Source organism: Meriones unguiculatus, assembly GCF_030254825.1.
Source record: "Meriones unguiculatus strain TT.TT164.6M chromosome Y unlocalized genomic scaffold, Bangor_MerUng_6.1 ChrY_unordered_Scaffold_23, whole genome shotgun sequence".
In the NCBI taxonomy this organism is placed as follows: domain Eukaryota; kingdom Metazoa; phylum Chordata; class Mammalia; order Rodentia; family Muridae; genus Meriones; species Meriones unguiculatus.
In genome coordinates, this window is record NW_026843709.1 from 22,835,378 (window position 1) to 22,857,942 (window position 22,565).

Consider the following 22,565-nt stretch of genomic DNA (forward strand, 5'->3'; position numbering starts at 1 on the left):
CCTTGCTGAGTATGAAGTGTTCTTGCCTATTTATTTTATTAGATGTTAGAATGGCTACTCCTGCTTGCTTCTAGGGTCCATTTGCTTGGAAAGCTGTCTTCCAGCCCTTTACCCTCCAGTAATGTCTGACTTTGTGACTTAGGTGTGTTTCTTGTATGCAACTGATTGCTAGGTCTTCTTTATGTATCCATTCTGTTATCCTGTTTCTTTTTATTGGAGAATTGAGTCCATTGATATTGAGAGAGACTAATGACCAGTGATTTTTATTTTGGTTGTGGTAGTAAGTTTGTGTGCTTGGTTGCTTTTTTTTTTTTTTTTTTTTTTTTTTTTTTTTTTTTTTTTTTTTACTATAATGAGGTTAATTATGTTCTGTCTTTTCTTGAAATTAGTTGGTTTTCTTGGGTTGTATTTTTCCTTCTAGTGTCTTCTGTAACACTGGATTTTTGTGCAAGTATTGTGGAAATTTGTTTTTGTCATTGAATATTTTGTTTTCTCCGTCTGTGAGGACTAAGAGTATTGTTTGGTATACTAACCTGCGCTGACATCTGTGTTCTCTTAGGGCCTACATGATATTCATCCATGCCTTCTAGCTTTCATAGTTTCTGTTGAAAAGTCAAGTGTGATTCTAATGGATTTAATATTATATGTTATTTAGGCTTTTTCCCTTGCAGGTTTTAGTATTTTTATTTACTGTTTTGATTATTATGTGGCAGGAAGATTTTCTTTTCTGGACTAACATATTGAGTGTTCTGTATACCTCTTGTATTCTTATTGACCTCTACTTTAAGTTAGGGAATATTTTTTCATTGATTTTGTTGAAAATATTTTCTGGGCCTTGGAGGAGGGAATCTTCTTTTTTCTCTATTCCTATTATTTTTAGGTTTTGTCTTTTTATGTTGTCTTGAATTTTTTGCATGGTCTTTGTCAGGAATTTTTTTAGATTTAACATTTTCTTTGACAAATACATCGATTTCTTCCATTGTATCATCCACACCTGAGATTCTTTCTTCCATCTCTTGTAGCCTATTCCTTATGCTTAGCTCTGTAGTTCCTGTTTTCTTCCCTAAGTTCTTTCTTTCCACAAATTCCTCTATTTGTGTTTTCCTTAATTTCTAAAAAAAAAAAGGAATGCTTCACGAATTTGGATCTCATCCTTGTGTATGGGCCTTGCTAATATTCTCTCTATTTTTACAATTTTATTATATGTGCTCCTGAAGAGAGCACTACATATTTCTTTGAAGTGGTCATTAATAAAATCACATGTCTGTGACTTGAGTTTCACACTATCACAGATTCCATAATTAATTATTAAATGCACAGATATGTTCTCTGTTGGTGATTTATTTTCTGTGAAAATGCTCCCTGACCTAGACAAATCTTTGAACAAAAAGAATTTAATTGGGACATTGCTTATTTTTTACAGAGACCATCCATGATGTCATGTCAGCAAGCAGTCATCTTGTTTTAGTCCTTCCCAAAACTGAGAGATTCACAAGCAGCAGGAAGAGAAATGGAGACTGAAAGCGACAGAGAGAGAGCTAGAGAGACAGATTCAGAAATAGAGAGATGGAGACAATAGAAACAAAGATGTAAAGTGACAGAGACCTAGAGACAGAGACTCCATTCTCTCTGGTAACTTTCTTTGGCATATCAACCTCAAAGTACAATATCCTATAATATAAATCCAAAAGGAATTATATTTTTAATATTTTTAATTTAAATTTTATTAATTACACTTTATTCACTTTTACCTCCCCTCTGAAGCCCCCGTTCCTTCTTATCCCACCTTACAAGGCTAAGCTCTAAATGTGATTTCCCTATGAAGTTCTCCCTCCCCTTAGTTCTCTGATAAGCCTGCAGGAGGGGAGGCAGGAAGAGTGTCATAAGTAGAGGGAATTGAGGACTAAAGGAGTTCAATGCCCTGAGAATCAGGCCTCAGATGAAGATGATGCAGAGAGCCTTGATGAGACCTGATAAATTAGGGTCATATAGAAAGGGAGGACCTTGTCTATCAGGAAAGTAAAAATGAGCATAAATATAGAGGAAGGAGAGGGTGTGTGATTGGAAAGAGTAGAGGGAAGTGGTAGCAGAGGGGATACAAATTGAAACAATCTTAATGAATAAACACATAAGAAAAAGTGTGATCAAGGTGATAAATTATAAAGCTCTTAAGGACTGAGGGTTTCTTCATGAAATTGTGCCAATGTGCAGCAATGATGAACTCAGATTTGTTTAAGGGATTTGGCACTGAGACTCTGATCATGTTCCTATGTGTATATGAACAACACTTACTTTAATTTAAGTATTTAAAAAAATAGTGTGACACATAGGTAGGAATTTGAACTTGGGAGCAATGGAAAAAGGAGTGTAATATATGTAATATGAAATTCCCAGATAATCAATAAAAATAATATATTGACAAGTTTTACAATGATACAAATTCCTCTCTCTGGAAGGCCCAGGTATAACCTTTAAACCCTAGGATGAGGCGGATTCTTCCCTGACCACTAAGTAGGACATATCTGCCATCCATCTTGGTCAACCAAGGCAACCCTGCCCATAGAGGGTTGGCAATACTAGTGTGTAACAGAACCAACTATCAAATACTTTATTGCCCCTCTATTATCTTTTTTCCATACACTGATCTATCTCTGTTTCAGCCAAACCACTCTCAGGAATTGTCTGATTTGCATCTCTTTTCCCTACTCTTAAAGACTCAATACCACACGGTACCCTAGACCCTGCCAATGTCTTGTATCCATAAGACTGTGAAGGTACATTTAGTGAGTATGGGAGTAACTGCTCAGTTCAAAGTCACAACCTAGGAATTTTTGATCCAAGACCACAGTAGAGAACCATATTGTCACTCTATATAGCTCTTTAATTCCACATCACATTGAAGCTTCCCTATTTAGGAAGCTGTCCATTTCAATAAACATTAAAGTTTCATTTCCTATATGACATTGTCAAAAAGGTAAACAGGAGTAAAAGTGTGTGATGTGGATAAAGGGATGAGATAAAGGCTTGCTGGGTTTCAAAAGAAAAAGTCACTTGTGCACAGGATCAGAGAAACTGCACACTCAGTAAAGTTTGTTTACTCCTCTCCATGGAAACCTCAGGATTCTCTTAGGTGCTCATTCATTAAGAGGGAGAATGATGTCAAGAACCAGGTGAAAGCCAGTAAGAGTTTCAGAAGCCATTTATTAAAAGGGCCAAGTGCACAAGAAACTTGAGAGAAAGGCTGAGTAGCCCTGCATGCTTCAATCTTGGCAGCTGAATACCCACAAACCAGAGATGTCAGTTCCAGCATCCACTTGTCATATATTTCTTTTAAGTGATCATTAACAGAGTCACGTGTCTTTAACATGTGACTTTCATATCATCACAGATTCCATTACTCTTTACTAAATGCATAGATATGTCCAGTCAGTGAATTACTTACTGTAAAAATGCTCCCTGAGCAAGGCAATTTTTTGAACAAAAAGAGTATAATTGGATCTTTGCTTATATGTTCAAAGAGACCATCAAGGATATTGCGTCAGAAATCATACATCTTATTGTAGTCCTTCTGCAAAACTAAGAGATTTTCATACTGAACCACAAGCAGCAGGCAGAGAGAAGGAGAGAGTGAGAGACAAAGATAGAATGAGCTAGACAGATACAGAAATAGAGAGACTGAGACTGAAAGAAACAAAGATATAAAGTGACAGAGGCTAAGAGACAGAGACAGCATTCTGTCTGGTTATTTTTATTCATACATCAATCTCCAAGCACAACCTCCTATAACATAAATCCAAAAGGAATTATATATATTTTAGTATTTTTAAAATTTCTATTAATTACAATTTATTCACTTGTTATCTCCCCATAAACTCCTTCTTTCTCCCCTTCCCATCCCACCTTCTTTCCCCTTTCACCTTGCATGCCTGTCTTGAAGTCCATTGATAGGTGAGGACTTTCCTTACTTATAATCCTAGGGTAGCTGTATTACATGCTGTGATCCTCCAGAATACCTTCTAAAGGTAGTGTTAATGCCAAGTACTGCTTGTTCAGAGATGCCACCTGAGCTCATAGGGTCTGACATAGCTGGATAACCACTATTACATGGCAAGGATTCTCTATTACATAATGAGTTCCTGGAAAGAACAAAGTCAAATCCAGCCCTCCTTTAGTGGAATCCATATTAAAAGTCATGGTAAAACTTTTCAACATATTATTTTTATTGATCATGTGGGAATTTCATATTACATATATTACACTCCCCTTCCATTGCTTCCAAGTTCAAATTCCTAGCTATGTGTCACACATTTTTTTTTTAAATACATCAGTTGAAGTAATTGTTGTTCATATACTCATTGGAATAAGATCATAGTCTTAGGGCCAAGTACCTTAAAGAAAACTGGGTTCATCATTGCTGCTGCACACTGGCATCATCCCAAGAAGAAGCCCTAACTCCCAAATGAGCAAGATACTTTATCACTTTGATCACACTCTTTCTTACGTATTTATTTATTAGGATTGGTTCACTTTCTATCCCCTCTGCTACATCCTTCCTCTTCTCCTTCCATGCCACCCACCCCATCCCTTTATCCCTATGCCCTTTTTTTAGTTCCCTGATAGGCAAGGTCCTCTGACTCCAGAATTTCAGGTCTCATCAAAGCTCTGTGCATTGTTTTCCTCTGAGGACTGATTTTCAGAGTATTGTTCTTCTTTTGTCCTCATTTCCCTCTACTTATGACAGTCTTCCTGGCTCCTCTCCTACAGGCTTATCAGAGAACTGAGGGGATGGATAATTTCAGAGGGAAATCCCATTTAGAGCTTAGTATTGTAAGGTCTCTCTCTGCATAATGTCAGAATGCGGGTCTCTGTATGAAAACACATTTGATGCAGAAGGAAGTATCCTTGTGGATCCAATAACATGGCAATGATCAATCAGTTCAAGGTAGAGAGCAGGATATTTTAATAACAATAGTCTGGGTGGCTTGAAAATTTTTGTATGATGCCTTGGCCAAACAGCACAATTCACTGCCACTGAATCCCCCAGTAGAAGACTGGTTTGATCAAAATTAGATGGCCTATTGGAACTATATTCCCCACTAATTAGATGACCTTCTAAAAAGTGAATACATACCATATTTGTCTTTCTGAATTTTAGGTACTTTACCCAGGAATATTTTTTCCTGGTTCTATATATTTGCCTGAAAATATCATTATGTCATTTTCTTAGCAAATAGTCCACTATGTAAATATTCCATATTTTCCCCAAAGGAGATTGTCAGTCCTGTTCTTTAGAACTTGAAATTTGCTGGGACTTTAATCATTGTATGAAATGACAAACTATCAGGATAACTATATTCTTTTAGCCTAGAAGTCCCTCCATCTTCTCCTACTTCCTGTTGATTTGAATTGCAATTTTTCCTTAAAGCTCATCAATTTACATGTCCAGTCCTCATTGAGGAAATGTCTGGGAAGTGTGAGGAGATATGGCCTTATTAGATAATATAATTCCTAATGGAGTTATATTGTAGAAGGGTGTGCTTTGAGATTGATATTCCAATGAATGTGACCAGACAGAATGGTTCTCTGTCTCTCTGTCTCTGTCACATTATATCTTTGTTTCTGTAGGTTTGGTCTCTGTATTTCTGAATCTGTCTCTCCAGCTCTTTCTTTCTCTGTCTCACTCAGTCTCCCTCTCTCTGCCTGCTTCAGTATGTCCAGTATGAAAAATTCTTAGATCTACTGAAGGACTACAACAATTTTCTGCTTCCTGATGTGACATTCTGGATAGTCTCTGTAAAAATATTAGCAAGGTCACAATTAAATGCTTTTGTTCAAAAATTTGTCTTAGTCAGAGAGCATTTTCCCAGTGTGTAATTCACTGACTGAGAATATACCTGTGCATTTAATAAATAATATTGTAATTTGTGATAATATGAAAGTCACATGTCAAGGACACCAGACTTTAGCGATGACTACTTGAAAGAAATATGTGACAGATTAACTGAACTAAGAGTGTTGGATACAGGAACTGTCTTCTCTGTGTTGTGTGCTTTCAGCTGCCCAGATTGAGGCATGTAGGGCTGCTCAGCCTTTCAATAAAGCAGGCTGTCCACATGGCCATTTAAATAACTGGCTCCTGAAACTCTTACTGGCTTTCACCTGATTCATTGCATCATTCTCCCTCTCAGACAATCAACACATAACCATTGTGATATCATAATAGCATTAGGATGTCACCATGAATTTTCAAGTCATGATGCCATTGTGATGTCATAAAGTATTGTGATGTTATCATAGCAACGGATGTCCTAACATCATTGTGAAGTCTTACTGTTGTAAAGTCATAATAGCTATTTAATTTCAAAATTTCATTGTGACATCATAAAACGTTCATGTCTAAGTATCATTGCATAGTCATAATAGCATTGTGTTGTCATATTAACACTGTGAAATCATAATATCATTGAGATGTCATATATATATTATGACATATTATAATGTCATAATAGCATTGTGATGTCAAAATACCTTTGTAATGTCATAATAGTATTGTGATTTCCTATCGTTGTGATGTGGTAATAGCATTGAGATATCATAAGAGTATTGTGAATTCATGGGACCACTGAAAAGTCATAGTACCATTGAGATGTCTTAATATCATTGGAAAGTCATACTGTTGTGAAATCATAATAGCATTGTAATGTCATAAGTCCAGTGTGATATATAACACAATCATGTTGTATGAGTGCTGTGATGTCATCAAGCATTGTTATGTCATAATAGAATTGTGATGTCCCTAAACCACTGGATTCCCATAACATTGTGATGTTATAATAGTATTGTGATGTCATAATACTTTGTGATGTTTTAAATAGCATTTTATTTCATATCATTGTATTGTCATAATAGCATTCAGATATAATAGCATTATGTCATAATAGAATTGTGATGTCATATTATCTGATGTCATAAAAGTATTTAGATGTCACACCATTGTCCTGACATAATTTATTTTTGAAGTAATAATAGGATTGTGATGACATAATAGAATTGTGATATCATAATAGCATTGTGATGTCATAAACATATTGTGAAATCATAATACCACTGGGATGTAATAACATTGTGATATAATAATAGCAGTGTTATGACAAATACTTTTGTGATGTCGTAATAGCATTGTGCTTTTATATCATGGAGATGTAGTAATAACATTGTGTCGTAGTAATAGAATTCTGATGCCATAATGTCATTATGATGTCAAATTTTCATTGTGAGGCATACCACAATCATGCCGTAATAGCATTGTGATGTCAGAATAGCATTAGGATATCATAATAAATTTTGATATTATGAGGCCACTATGATGTTATAATACCTTTGGTATGTCATCATATCATTATGATGTCATAATTTCCTTGTGAAGTCATATGGTTGTGAAGTCATAATAGAATTTTGATGTCAAATTTACATTGTGATGTCAAACCACAATCATGTTGTAATACCATTGTGATTTCATAATAGCAATGTGATATCATGATGAATTTTGATGTCATAATGCCATTGTGATATCATAATGGCATTGTAATGTCATCATAGCATTGTGGCATCATCGTAACATTGTAATGTCATACATAGCATTGTGATGTCATACATAGCATGGTGATGTCAAAATTCCTTTCTGATATTATACTACAATCATGTCATAATAGGATTGTGATATCATAATGATGAATCTTGATGTCATGATGCCATTGTGATATCATAATATCATTTTCAAGTCCTCATCTCATTGTGCTATCCTTATACTATTGTGATATCATAGTAGCATCCTGATGTCATCATAGCACTGTGATGTGATCATAGCATTGTAATTTCATAATTCCATTGTGATATCAACACTCCATTGTGATGTCATACCACAATAATCCTAAAAGCATTGTGCTATCATAATAACATTGGATTGTAATAATGAATTTTGTTGTCATAATACCATTGTGATATCATAATGACTTATTGATGTCATAAGAGCATTGTGAAGTTGTAATAGCATTGTGAAGTCAAAACACAAATGTGATGTTGTTATAGCATGTGATGTCATAATACCATTTTGAGGTTATAATAACATTGTGATATCCAAATAGCATTGATATTTAATACCATTTTAATGTCATTGTAATACCATTGTGATGATATAATACCTTTTTGAAGTCATGCTAGATTTGTGATGTTATAAGACCATTGTGATGTAATAATGCATTTTACATTTTTTATTTTATCATAACATTTTATGATATCATAATACCATTGTGATATCATAATGCCATTGTGAAGTTGTACTAGCCTATTTAGGTCTTTGCATGATTGTAATGTCATAATACCATTTTGATGTCATCATAATATTGTAATGTCATAATAGCATAGTTATTGTAAAATCATGACACCATTATGGTAGCATAATAGCATTGTGATGTCATTATAGCATTGTGATGACATAAGAGCATTATACTGTCAACATAGCATTGTGATATCACAGCAGCATATTGAGGTCATACACCCAATGTGATGTTATCATAGTATTGTGATGTTATCATAGTATTGTGATGTCCTATTACCATTGTGAAGTCATCTGGTTGTAAGTCATAATAACATTGTGATGTCATTGTAGCATTGTAATGTCATGAAACCATGTTTATTTCATAATAGCATTGGGATATCATGATGAATTTCGATGTCAAAATGCAATTGTAATGTCATAATATCATTGAAATGTCAGAATAGAATTTTGATGTCCTAACACCATTATGATAGCATAATAGCATTTTGAAGTCATCATAGCATTCTGATGTTATAATAGCATTATGTTATCAAAACAACATTGTGAAATCATAATACCATTGGGATGTCATAACATTGTAATATCATAATTCATTTGTGAATTCATAATAGCACTGTGATTTCATATCATTGTCCTGTACTAAGCATTGAGATATTATAATAGCATTTTGAAATCATAATAGCATTGTAATTGCATTTTGAACTCATAACACCATTATGATATCATAATAGTACTGTCAGTCGTTATCAGTAATACCATTGAATTGTCAGAATAAAATAATTATGTCATAATGCTATTTTTTAGGTCATAATAACATTATATCATACTAGCCTATTTAGATCATAATGTGATTGTGATGTCATCATAGCATTATAATGTCATCATACAACTGTGATGTCATAATAGCACACTGATATCAACATAGCATTGTAATGACATATTACTATATGAGGGCATTATGATATCATCATAGCATTGTGATATCATAATAGCATTGTGATATCATAATAGCATTGTGATATCACATCATAATAGCATTGTAATGTCATGATAGCATTGTGAATTCATAATGCCATTGGGCTGACATAATAGCATTGTGCTGTCATAATAGTATTGAGATGTCATACAATTGCCCGTTCATAATAGCATTGTGATATCCAGATAACATTGTGATGTCATGATAGCATTATGAAAGCATGATAACACTGTAATTTTATAATAGCATTGTATGTTTTAACACTATTGTGATGACATAACACCATTGTAATGCCATAATAGCATTGTGAAGTCATCATAGAATTGTGATGTCATAATACAATTGCAAAATCAAAATTCCAATGAAGATGTTATAATTCCATTGTGATGTTATACAACAATCATGTCTTAATAGCATTGGGATGTCATGATGAATTTTGATGTCATAAGCATTTTTGATGCAATAATACTTTTAAGATGTCATCATAGTATTATGATGATATAATATCATTGTCTCGCCATAATACCATTGTGACATCATAATAGCATTGTGAATTTTGAGGTCATAATATGATTTTGAGATCATAATACCATTGTGATGTCATAATAACATTTACCTGCCAATTTCATAATTTCCTTGTTTTTTATTGCTGAGTAATATGTGTGAATTGATTGCTGAGAAAATATATAGATGTACCACAATTTCTGTATCCATTTTTCAGTTGGGAGGCATCTGAATTGTTTCCAGGTTCTGTCTGCTACAAACATGGTTGTGCAAAAGTCCTTATTGTGTACTTGAGCCTCTTCTTTCTATATGCCTAAGAGTGGTATAACTGGATCTTGACAAAGTGCTATACCTTGTTGTCTGATAAAGAGCCAGGTTGATTTCCAGAGTGGTTGTACAAGTTTACATTCCCACTAGCAATGTAGTAGGGTTCACCTTCTCCACAACCTCTCCAGCATGTGTTGTCACTTGAGTTTTGATGTTGGCCATTCTGACGGGTGTAAGGTGAAATCTCAGGGTCATTTTGATTTGCATTTTCCTGATGTCTAATGATGTTGAGCATTTCATTTAATGTTTCTCTCCCATTCAATATTTCTCTATCAAGAATTCTCTGTTAAGCTCTGTTTCCCATTTTATTTTATTTTATTTTATTTTATTTTATTTTATTTTATTTTTCTTTACTCAGTTTGTATCCCTCCATGGTTCTCTCCCTCCTCCCATCCCAATCCCTTCCTTCCTCTACCCTCTGCATGCAGGCCCATCCCCAAGTACACTGATAGGGTAGGAACCCTTTTCCTTCCTTCTGATCCTAGTCAATTAGGTCGCATCAGCAGTAGATGCCTTGTCCTCTTCTGTAGCCTGGTAATGCTGCTTCCCCCTGAATGGGAGGTAATTAAAGAGAAGGCCAATCAGTTCATGTCTTGGATTACTTGATTTGTTGTTTTTCAGCTTCTTTATTTCTTTATACGTACTTGTTATTATCCTTCTCTCACATAGAGGCTTGGTGAAGATTCTTATCCAATCTGCAAGCATTCATTTTGTTTTGATGACAATGTCCTTTGCTTTACAGCAGCTTTTCAGTTTCATGAAGTCCCATTTACCAATTGTTGCTCTTAGAGTCTGTGCTGTTGGTGTTCTGTTCAGGAAATTGTCTCCTGTTCCAATGAGTTCAAGGTTCTTCCCCACTTTTTATTCTAACAGATTTAATGTGTCTGGATTTTTGTTGAGGTCTTTGATGCACTTGGACTTTAGTTTTGTGCAGGGTGATAAGTATGGATCTATTTACATTTTCTTATATCTACACATCCAGGAAGATCAGCACCATTTTTGAAGATGTTATCTTTTTTTCCCATTGTATTGTTTGGCATCTTTGTGCAGGTGTTCATAATTGTGTGTTTATATCTGGGTCTTCTATTAAGTTCCATTGACACACCATTCTGTTTCAATGCCAGGACCATGCAGTTTTTATTATGTTGCTCTAAAATACAACTTGAGATCAGGGATGGAGATACCTCTAGAAGATCTTTTTATTGTAGAGAGTTGTTATAACAATTCTGGCTTTCTTGTTTTTTCCACATAAAGGTACTTTCAATGTCTGTAAAGACTTCTTCTGGTACTTTTATGGGAATTTCATTGAATGTGTAAATTGTTTTTTGTAAGATGGCCATTTTTACAATGTTAATCCTGTCAAGCCATGAGCATGAGAAATCTTTCCATCTTCTGATATCTTCAAATTCTTTCTTCAGAGACTTGATTTTTTTTTTCATACAAGTCTTTGACTTGCCTGGTTACAGTCATACCAGGGTACTTTATATTTTTTACCAAATACAAGAACACTTCAAAGATATCATACACTATAACCAAGTAGGCTGTTTACCAGGTATACAGGGGTGATTCAAAATATGGAAATCCATCAATTTGATCCACCATATTAAAAAAAATTAAAGTAAAAAAAACAGATGATAATCTCCTTAGATGCAGAAAAATCATATGATGAAATCCAACCTTTATTCATGTTTAAAGTATTGGAGAGATCAGCGATACAAGGCACATATCTATATATAGTAAAGGCAATATACAGCAAGCCTATAGCCAACATCATACAAAACAGAGAGAAACTTTAAGGAATACCACTGAAATCAGGAACAAGGTAAGGCTGCCCAATCTCTCCATATCTCTTTAACATAGTTCTGGAAGTCCTAGAGCAATAACAAAAAAAAAAAAAAAAAAAAAAAAAAAAAAAAGGAGATCAAGGGGAAACAACTTGGAAAGAAAGAATTCAAAGTATCACTATCTGCAGATTATATAATATTTTACCTGAGTGACCCCAAAAATTCTACCACAGAATTCCTTCAGCTGATAAACACTTTCAGCAAAGTGGCTAGATACAAAATTATCTCAAAAAAATCAGTAGGCCTCCTGTATAAAAAGACCAAATGGCCGAGAAAGAAATTATTAAAACAAAAGTAATTATATTATCTAACAAGGCCATACCTTCTAAGCCTAACCAGACATTTCCTTACTGGAGACTCCACATTTAAATAGATGTGCTTGGAGGGGACATTGCAATTCAAATCACCAGCAAGTAGAAGATGATGGAGGGATATCTAGGCTAAAAGAACATTGTTATCCTGAAACTTTGTCATTCAATATAATGATTAAAGTCCCAGCAATTGCCAATGACTAAAGAACAGGACGGACAATTTCCTTTGGTGAAAACATGGAATATTTTCATAGAGGAGTATTAGTCAGCTAAGAAAATGACATCATGATAATTTCAGGCAAATGGATGGAACCAAGAGTAATCATCCTGTGTGAAGTAACTAAAGTGCAGAAAGACAAATAGGTATGCATTCACTTATTAGGTGTTCTTCTAATAGTGGGGGATTGAGTTTCAATAGGCTATCTATTCTGAATAAACCACTCTTCCACTAGGGAGATTGGATGGCAGTTATTTGAGTTGTGGGGCCAGGGAATCCTATGGAAATTGTCAAGCAACCAAGGCTGTTGTTATTAAAATATGTTGCTCTCTGCCCTCAACTGATCGATCAGTGCCATGTTCTTGTATCCACAGAGTTGTTTCCTTCTGCAATAATTGGATTGCATACAGAGACCCACAGTCCGATATTATGTACAGAGAACCTTAAAACACAAATCTCTAAATGGGATTTTCCTATGAAATTCTCCCTCCCGTCAGAGCTCTGGGAATCCTCTAGGAGAGGAGGGAATGAGAGTGTCTTAATTAGGAGGAATTGAGAACCCAAGGTGAACAATTCCTGAGAATCAGCCAACAGAGGAAGTTGATACACCTAGCCTTGATGATATCTGATGAGCTAGGGCAGATAGAAGGAGGAGGAAGACGCTGGAGTGTAAACCCAGGAACAGGAGGATTGCTCACTAAACACTGAGTAGAACACAGCTACCAATCCATCTATATCAGTGAAGGTAACCCTGCTCATAGAGGTTTGGCAACACTAGTGTGGAACATCATTAGCTGTCAAATAGCTCATTGCCCCTCAGTTCTCCTTTCACATTTCCAGATCTTTCTCTGTTTCTTCCAAATGAGTCCCAGGAATTTCATGGTTTCCTTCTCATTCCCTGCTCTTAAAGAATCTATACCCCAGGGAACTCTAGTCCCTGCAAGCCTATTTAATCAATAAGAAGCTGAAAGTACATTTAGTGAGTATACCAGTAACTGCTGAGTTCAAAGTCACAACTTAGAAAATTTCAGAATTAAGACCACAGTAGGAGACCAGTTTTTCATTCCGTACATTCTTCTTAATACCAAATCACTTTGAAGCTTCCCTACATAGAAAGTTGTATAATAATGCTCATTAAAGTTTCATTTCCTACCTGACATTATCACAGAGGTAAACTGGAATAAATGTGTGGGAACTGGATAAAGGGATGAGATAAAGGCTTGTTGAGACACACAAGAAAAAGTCACATGTGTCCCTGATCAGAGATAAAATACACTGAGGAAAGTTTGTTTAATCATCTACATGGAAAACTCAAGATTCTCTCAGGTGTTGATTGGCTAAGAGAGTGAATCATGTCATGAAACAGGTGAGAGCCAGTAAGAATTTCAAGAGCCAGTTATTTAAAGGAGCAAGTAGACAGCCTTCTTGAGAGAAAGGCTCAGCAGCCCTACATGCCTCAAACTGGGCAGCTGAAAGCACACAAGCTCCAGATGTCAGTTCCTGTGTCCAGGACTTTTATTTCAGGAAAAGTGTCACATATTTATTTCAAGTGGTCATTAATAGAGTCAAGTTTCCTTGAAATGTGAGCTTCACATTATCACAGATTCCATTATTAATTGTTAAATGCAAAGATAAGTGCTCAGTCAGTGAATTACTTACTGTGAAAATGCTCCCTGATTAACTTGCTTATATTATTTACAGAGACCATCCAGGCTATCAAGTCAGCAAGCAGTCATCTTGTAGTACTTCAGCAGAACTGAGAGCTTTTCATACTGATCGGCAACATCCAGGCAGAGAGAGTAAGACAGAGAGAGAAAGAGAAAGCTAGAGAGTAATATTCATGAATGGACCAAGACCAAGAGAAAAAAAAAAGATGTAAAGTGACAGAGATCAAGAGACAGAGACTGCATTCTCTCTGGCCTCTTTCATTGTCATATCAAACTCAAAGCACAACCTCCTATATTATACCTCCAATAGGAATTATATTATCTAACAAGACCATAATTCCTATCCCTTCCCAGACATTTCCTCACTGGGGACTAAAAAATTAAATAGATGAGCTTCAAGTGGACATTGCAATTCAAATCACCAGAAGCAGAAGAAGATGGAGGGACTTCTAGGCTAAAAAATAACATATATACCCTGTAGTTTGTCATTTAATACAATGATTAAAGTCCCAGCAACTTTGTATTTCTACAGAACAGGGCTTACAATCTCCTTTGGGGAAAATGTGAAACATTTTCTATAATGGGTATTATTCAGTTAAGAAAATAACATCATGATACTTTCAGACAAATGATAGCAACCAGGAAATATCCTGTCTGAAGTACCTATACTGCAGAAAGAAAAACATGGCATGTATTCACTTATTAGAAGGTCTCCTAATAGTGGGGGATAAAGTTCCAATAGGCCATCTATCCTGACCAAACCAATCTTCCACTAGGTGAATTGGGTGGCAATGAATTGGATTGTTGGGACAGGGCATCCTACCAAAATTTTAAAGCACACAGGCTGTTGTTAATGAAATATGTTGCTCTCTGCCCTCAACTGATAGATCAGAGCCATGTTCCTACATCCACAGAGATGGTTCCTTCTGCTTCATATGGGATTCCTTGCAGAGATCCACTGTCCAATATTATGCAGAGAGAACCCTTAAAACACCCAGCTCTAAATGGGATTTTCCTATGAAATTCTTTCTCCCCTCAGAGCTCTGGGAATCTTGCAGGAGAGGAGGCAGCAAAGTGTTGTAAGTAGAGGTAATTGAGGACACAAGAGGAACAATGCCCTGCAAATCAGGCTGCAAATGAAGATGATGCAGCTAGCATTGATGAGACCTCCTGATAAGCTAGAGTCAGAAGGGGGAGGAAGACCTCAACTATTAGGGGAATTTTAGAAATTACATAGGGGTAGAAGAATGTGTGTGTGACCAGAAGGAGAAGAGGGAGGGGACAGCAGAGGGGATACCAAGGGAACACTTTTTAATGAATAAATACATAAGAAAAACTGTGATCAAGGTGATGAAGAATAGAGCTCTTCAGTACTCATGGCTTCTTTTGGGGGGTGTTCAGAGTACAGCAAGGATGAACTCAGTTTTCTTTAAGGGACTTGGCACTGAGACTCTGTTCATATTACAATGAGTATATGAACAACACATATTTCAATTGATGAATTTTAAAGAAAAAATATATTTTCATGGCAGCTCATGGCAGTTCAGTGTCCAAGTGGGTTACATAGTAATGGGAAGAGGGACTGCCTCTGACATAATCTGATTGGCCTCCGCTTTAATCACCTCCCCCTGAGGGGGGAGCAGCCTTACCAGGCCACAGAAGATGACAATGCAGCCACTTCTTATGAGAACTGATAGTCTAAGATTAGAAAGAAGGAGAGGAAGACCTCCCCTATCAGTGGACTTTAGGGAGGGGCATGCATGCAGTTTTCTGGGAGTAAGAGTGGTATTGGGAGGGGAGGAAGAAGGGGCTTTTGGGGGATATAAAATGAATAAAGTGTAATTAATAATCATAATAAAAAGAAAACAATATTTTTTCATGTGACACATGGGAAAGAATTTGAACCTGGGAGCCATGGCAAGGGAGTGTAATGTATAGTATATGCAATTCCCACATAATCAATAAAAATAATATGTTATCAACTTTTACAATGACTTTTAACATGGAGAAAAGATTCTGCTAAATGAGAGCAGAGTTTTACTTTGAAAGCCAGGCTTTCAAGGAACTCATTATTTAGCAGAGAATCTTAGCCATAAACTAGTGGTTACCCAGCTACTTCAGACCCTGTGAGCTCAGATGTCACCTCTGAACAATCAATTTTGGCACTAACACTGAGTATAAAGGGCTTATCTGTTGGAATACAACTTGAAACAGAGTTCCTCTTGTGTCCTAGGCATGTAACACAAACCCATTTCTGTGTCCTGAAGGCCAGGTATTAACTATAAACCCCAGAACTAGGAGTATTGCTCACTGACCACTCTGTAGGACATAGCTGCCAATCCATCCAGGTCAATCGGCAATCCTGTTTATAGAAGGTTGCCAACACTAGTGTGGAACCACTCCAGCTGTCAAATACTTTATTTCCCCTCTGTTATCCTTTTCCATACACTGATCTTTCTCTGTTTCAGCAAACCAGGCCAAGGAATTGTCTGTTTTTTTTCTCTTTCCCTGCTCTTAAAGATTCAGTACCACAGGGACACCTAGACTCTGCCAGCCTCTTATATCAATAAGAATATGAAGGACCATTTAGTGAGTACAGGAGTAACTGCTCAGTTCAAAGTCACAACCTTGAAATTTTCAGATCCAAGACAACAGTAGGAGACCATACTGTCATGCTGTACAGATCTTTAATCCCACATCATGTTGAAGCTTCCCTATTTAGGAAGCTGTCCAATTAAATAAACAATAAATTTTCATTTCATACCTGACATTGTCACAGAGGTAAACAGGAATAAAGCTGTGTGATGTGGATAAAGGGATAAGATAAAGCCTTCGTGGGTTTCACAAGAAAAATGAAAGTGTGCACATGACCAAAGATTCTGGACACTTAGGATCGTTTGTTTACTCATCTCCATGGAAAACTCAAGATTCTCTCAGGTGCTGTTTTCTGAAGAGGGATAATGACGTCATGAAAACAGATGAAAGCCAGTAAGAGTTTCAGGAGTCAGTTATTAAAAGGGCTAAGTGGACCTTGTCATAGTCATTCAGCACAACTGAGAACATTTCATACTAAACTATATACATCAGGCAGAGAGAGGGAGAAAGACAGAGACAAAGAGAAATAGAGAGACAGATTTAGAAATAAATAGCAAGACCTAGACCAACTGAAAAAATATATAAAGTGACAGAGACTGAGAGACAGAGATGCTATTCTGTATAGTTACTTTCATTGGCATATCAAACTCAAATCACACCCTCATATAATATAAATCCAATAATTATACAATCTAAGATGTCCATACCTCCAAATGGTTCCCAGATATTTCCTCACTGGGCATTCAAAATGTAAATTGAGGTGCTGCTATGGGACATTGTGTTTCAAATCTCCAGGAAGTAGTAGAAGATGCAGGGACTTGTAGGCTAAAAGAATGCAGTTATCCTGATAGTTTGTCATTCTATATAATAATAAAGTTCCAGCAACTTATAAGTTCTAAAGACCAGGAGTGATAATGTCCTTTAAGAAAATGTGGAATATTTGCATAATGGATATTTTTTTTAGCTAAGAAAATAACATCATGATATTTTCAGGCAAATGGATGGAACCAGGAAAAAATCATCCTGGGTGAAGTAAATAAAAAGCAGAAAGACAATTAAGTTATGAGGTCACTTATTAGAAGGTCTCCTAATAGTGGCAAGTAAAGTTCCAAAAGGCCATCTATTGTGACCAAACCAGTCTTCCACTAGGTGGATTGGGTGGCAGTTAATTGAATTTTTAAGGGTACCCTAAGAACATATTCAAGAAACCCAGGCTCTTGTTATTAAAATATGCTGCTCTCTGCCCTTACCACATAGATCAGAGTAATGTTCATGGATCCCCAGAGATGCTTCCTTCTGCATCAAATGGGATTGCATACATTGAAACAGAGTTTGATATTATTCAGAGACAGACCTTAAACACTGAGCTCTAAATGGTATTTCCTATGAAATTCTCTCTCCTCTCAGAGCTCTGAGAAGCCTGCAGGGGAGGAGGCATGAAGAGTGTCAAAAATAGAGGGAATTATGGACACAAGGTGAATATTTCCCTGAGATTCAGGCTGCAGAGAAATACAATGCACTAAGCCTTGATTAGACCTGATAAGCTAGGATCAGATAGAAGGGGAAGGAAGACCTCCCCTATAATAGAACTAGAGGAATGGGATAGAGGTAGAAGAAGAAGAGTGGGTGGGACTTGAAGGAGAAGAGGGCGGAGGCAAGAGATGTGATACAAAGTGTCAAAATGTTAATAAATACATAAGAAAAACTGTGATCAACTCCTGCTGTTTAGCCATTTGCAGAGATACTCTTAGATTCAAAATGACTAAATTTTCCTAATATTACCTTGTGAAGGTACCATCAATCGGAAACTTGGGAAAAGGAATCTCACAAGCTAGGGAGTTACTTGGTGAATATAGAACAGCCAAACAGGCAGAAAAAAAAAAAAAAAAAAAGGACTACTAAGTATATTTCAAATGTTCATAAAGGAGCTCAAACAGATTTGTGTGATTTGAGAGCAGAAAATAATTTAGGAGCTAGAAGGTGGGGATGAAATAGAGTTAGAGGAAGAAACTTCTAAGTCTCATACTTCAGACTGGCTTCCTGCACCCTCTGTCCCCATGGCTTTAACTGCCCCATATGCAGGAGATAGGGGACCACTGCAAGAGGATATTACTGTTCCCCTAGAGAAAGTCCAATTATAAAGGGAACAAGTTCAATTATTAAGGGAATTAGAGAAATTAAAATTACAATATAACAACAACAACAACAACAATAATAATAATAATATTGGATTGTTTGCACTGTTAAATATTAAAGTCTGGTTTTGACTTTTAAAATTATACTTGTGCTTTATGATTTCACTCCTAAAGAAGATGCTTTGTTTTAATATTACAAAAAGAGGTTTTAGGAGCAGCTGAGAGTGGCCATTACAGCAAATTCTACCAGAGTGGACACAGGACTAGCCACAGGATTATCATCATGGATTGCTGCAGCCATGAATCATCTGAAGGAATGGGTGGGCATGGGAGCGTTAGCAGGCCTTCTGGTGTTGGTCTCCTTGGTTTGCCTGTGGTGTATGTGCAAGATTAGAGTCTCACAACAGCATAATGCAGTCATGACCATTCAGGCCTTTACAGCCATTGAAGCAGGACAGTCTCCCCAAGCATGGTTGACTACCATAAAAAGCTAAAATGTTATGCTAAGGATGCTAGGCTAAGCACTGCACTCAGGGTCAGCTGCTTTCGACCGAGAGAAGAGCATGTCTGATTGCATGCAGGTTGATGCCCCAGGTCCCGCCTCTGAGAAAAAGGTATTGGATGGGTCTGATGCTCTTTGGGTGGATGACACCTAAATGAACATTGGTACAAAGTCCCAATTTATTTCTAATATCAGAGATCAAACCTCTACTCTTGCCTGATGTGTCTAAAACAAAAAGGGGGAACTGTAGAGAGCTGTATAATGTTGCGCCTTAAAGATGGAGCTGGTTTCCGCCTTCCACCTTCCTGATGGTGAGTGCTCTCTGTCACAAACAACTCCATATTTGGCCAAGGCTGAGGATCTGGCTTGCTTCCATGTATGTGGACCTATCTGCATTGCATGATACATGGCAATCTGGGGTTGGCTACCCAGAGGCTATTTAAGCTGTGGGCTGGCTTTACCCAGGGTCAGAAGATTGTTCAAGATTCCTGAATATACTGTATTGAGAAGAACAAAAAAAAAAAAAAAAGATCAGAAAGAAGGAGAGGAGGACCTCCCCTATCAGTGGACTTGGGGAGAGGCATGCATGCAGAGAAGGGGGGAGGGGGGCCGGGAGGGGAGGGGGGAGGGGATTATACGGGGATACAAAAGGAATAAAGTGTAATTAATAAAAGTTAAAAAAATATTTAAATGTGTAAAAAAGCAGGTAGTGCAATTTTTTCTTGTCTTTGTTCTTTGTTTTTGTTTTGGTGTTTGGTTTTGTCTGCTGGCTTCTGTTTTGGTTTCTGGTTTTGGTTTGCTTGTGAGGTCTGGGAAAGTTGGAGAGTTCCCAATCTGGTCGAGGGAATATGGAGGATGCTCTAATTCCTGGAGAGAGGCACCTAATCTTCTACTCCTTTGGGGAACAGGAGAGAGGGGCACTGGGACTGTGTGATAAGAGGGCTGCTGGAGACCACTCTACATCTGGATGCTGTGGAGAGGTCTATGAGGGCTCTGCTCCTTCTGAATCTTTATGTGTGGAGCAGACCCACGAGGGATCCACTCCTTCTCAAATCTGTGGAACTTGTGTCTTGTAGGAGATGGTCAAGTCCTGGTATTTGGGTATTCTGCTTACTCCAAGGTGACAATGTCAGATTTCTATGCTCCTTATGTATCTCTCTGTGTGTATATATTTATCTCTAGATTTGCGTATTTTTAGACTTGAGACAATTTGAATCAACACTTCTGAGTTTGGTCCTGGAACATCAGAGATAAATACTATAAAATATTTTAAAAGTTATCAGGTATTTTAAAACACTCTAACAAAGAACTTAAAATTTTCTCAACTCTTTCAGGAAAAAAAAAATCCTTGGTAATTATTTTATTATGTTTACAAAGCAAAAGCAAGCCATGCTGTTTAAGCCAATTAAACAAAAACTGCACTTATAAGAATGTATTCACATAAAAAAAACTATAAAATATGTTGTTCCTTTTTTTAAAAAGGCTGGAGATTCTTCAATGCAAAATGTTTGCTTATGATCTTTTACAGAAAAAAAAAAAAGACTACAGTTCCATGTTAGCCCAGGGTTATGCAGGTTTATGCAGGTTATGCAGATCATTCTTGACCATTATATAAAGTATATGCCTGGCTGCCAGTACCTAAATGATTTAATGCTGTTTCTTTTTGACCTATACATTTGGTATGTCCAGAATATTCCATTTTTGCTGAGGGCTACAGACTAAGTTTAGTTCTCTGTTTAATGTTAAATAAAACTTTTATCCTTTAATTTATTGTTGTTAAGTTTTAATACAATTTGGTAAGATTAATAAAATTTGCTAGCCCCTTTATGAATTAGGTATAATTGAAAATTTTATTTGATTTTAGTTTAAAAAAGCAAACTTAAAGTTGTGCTAAAGATTATAGATGAGTACAAGATTGAGTTACCTAGTCTCTTTGTTTAGTTTTATTTTTTAAGGTTAAATTGGTATTCATAAAGTTTGCCTATGTAGATCTACCTAAAATTTGTTTCTAAAACAGATATTTAAAATACATGCCAAAACTGAGATTATCACATCCTGCTTTTTACGATGAAGTTTCAAGCAGATGATGAAGGTAAACAAACAGTAACTCAAAAATACTGAACCTCAGACTTGTCAGAGATCTGATAAATATGGGCATTTTAACATATGTAAGCTTATTATGACAGAGTCTAAACAGTTGAGGCACAAAAGGAAAAAAAACAAATTTATTCAGTTTTTACAGGTTCAACCTATAGTTTTCCCATTTAAAACAAAATTAGCCTAATTATTGATACTTTAACAGCATTTGCTGATGCTTCAGTATCTTGTGTTGCTACCTATGCATATAAAAGAAAAATAATATCTTTTCAACTGTCTAACACATCTGCACAAATAGCAGTTACCTGAATTATTGGCTGTGTTTCAAAGTTTTAATAAACAGTCTTTGAACATTTTTACAGATAGTGTATATGAAGCTCAGTCTTTGTCTGGATTAAAGACTGCAGGTCAAATTAAGACATCTTATGCTGAAATTTTATTTTTACAAATTCAAACTGTTACAAAAAACAAACAAACAAACAAACAAACAAAACCCTTTCCCGTTTTTATAGGATATTGGAGGGCTCATTCTAATTTGTCAGGACCCCTGTCTAAAGGAAATTCATTGGCAGATAAAGTCACCAAAGTTTATTGTTCAGAGTTAAAAGGAGCCAAGGATGCCCATAATATGCATCATCTTAATAGTCAAACCTTGAGACTTAAATATGGATTGACTAAGGAAAAGGCCCATGCTAAATCGAGGCTTGCAGTACTTGTCCTCAATTTCAGCCTGTTCTTCATTTGGTTGTCAATCCTAAAGGGTTGGTTCCAAAGCAGAATTGGCAAATGGATATTACTCAAATTGCTGAATTTAAACAATTAAAATATGTACATATTTGAATAGATACCTATTCTGGATTCATTTTTGCAACTGTTCAACTAACAAAAGATGCAAAAAATGCTATTGCTCAATGTCTAAAGGCTTTAATGTTCTATGAGTTCCTAAAGCAATTTAAAACTGACAATGGAACAGGATATACTAGCATATCTTTTAAAAGATTTTGTCAACAGTTTCAAGCTTCTCATATAACTAAAATACCTTACAATCCTTA

The 22,565-nt window shown here is 36.1% G+C and overlaps 1 non-coding gene across 1 annotated transcript; it reads right to left on the reverse strand.

Moving 5' to 3' along the window:
• Positions 1-1,117: 1,117 nt before the first annotated feature.
• Positions 1,118-1,224, reverse strand: LOC132651706 (U6 spliceosomal RNA). The gene has a single exon (XR_009589289.1). It is a non-coding gene; the product is annotated as a U6 spliceosomal RNA (small nuclear RNA).
• Positions 1,225-22,565: the final 21,341 nt, after the last annotated feature.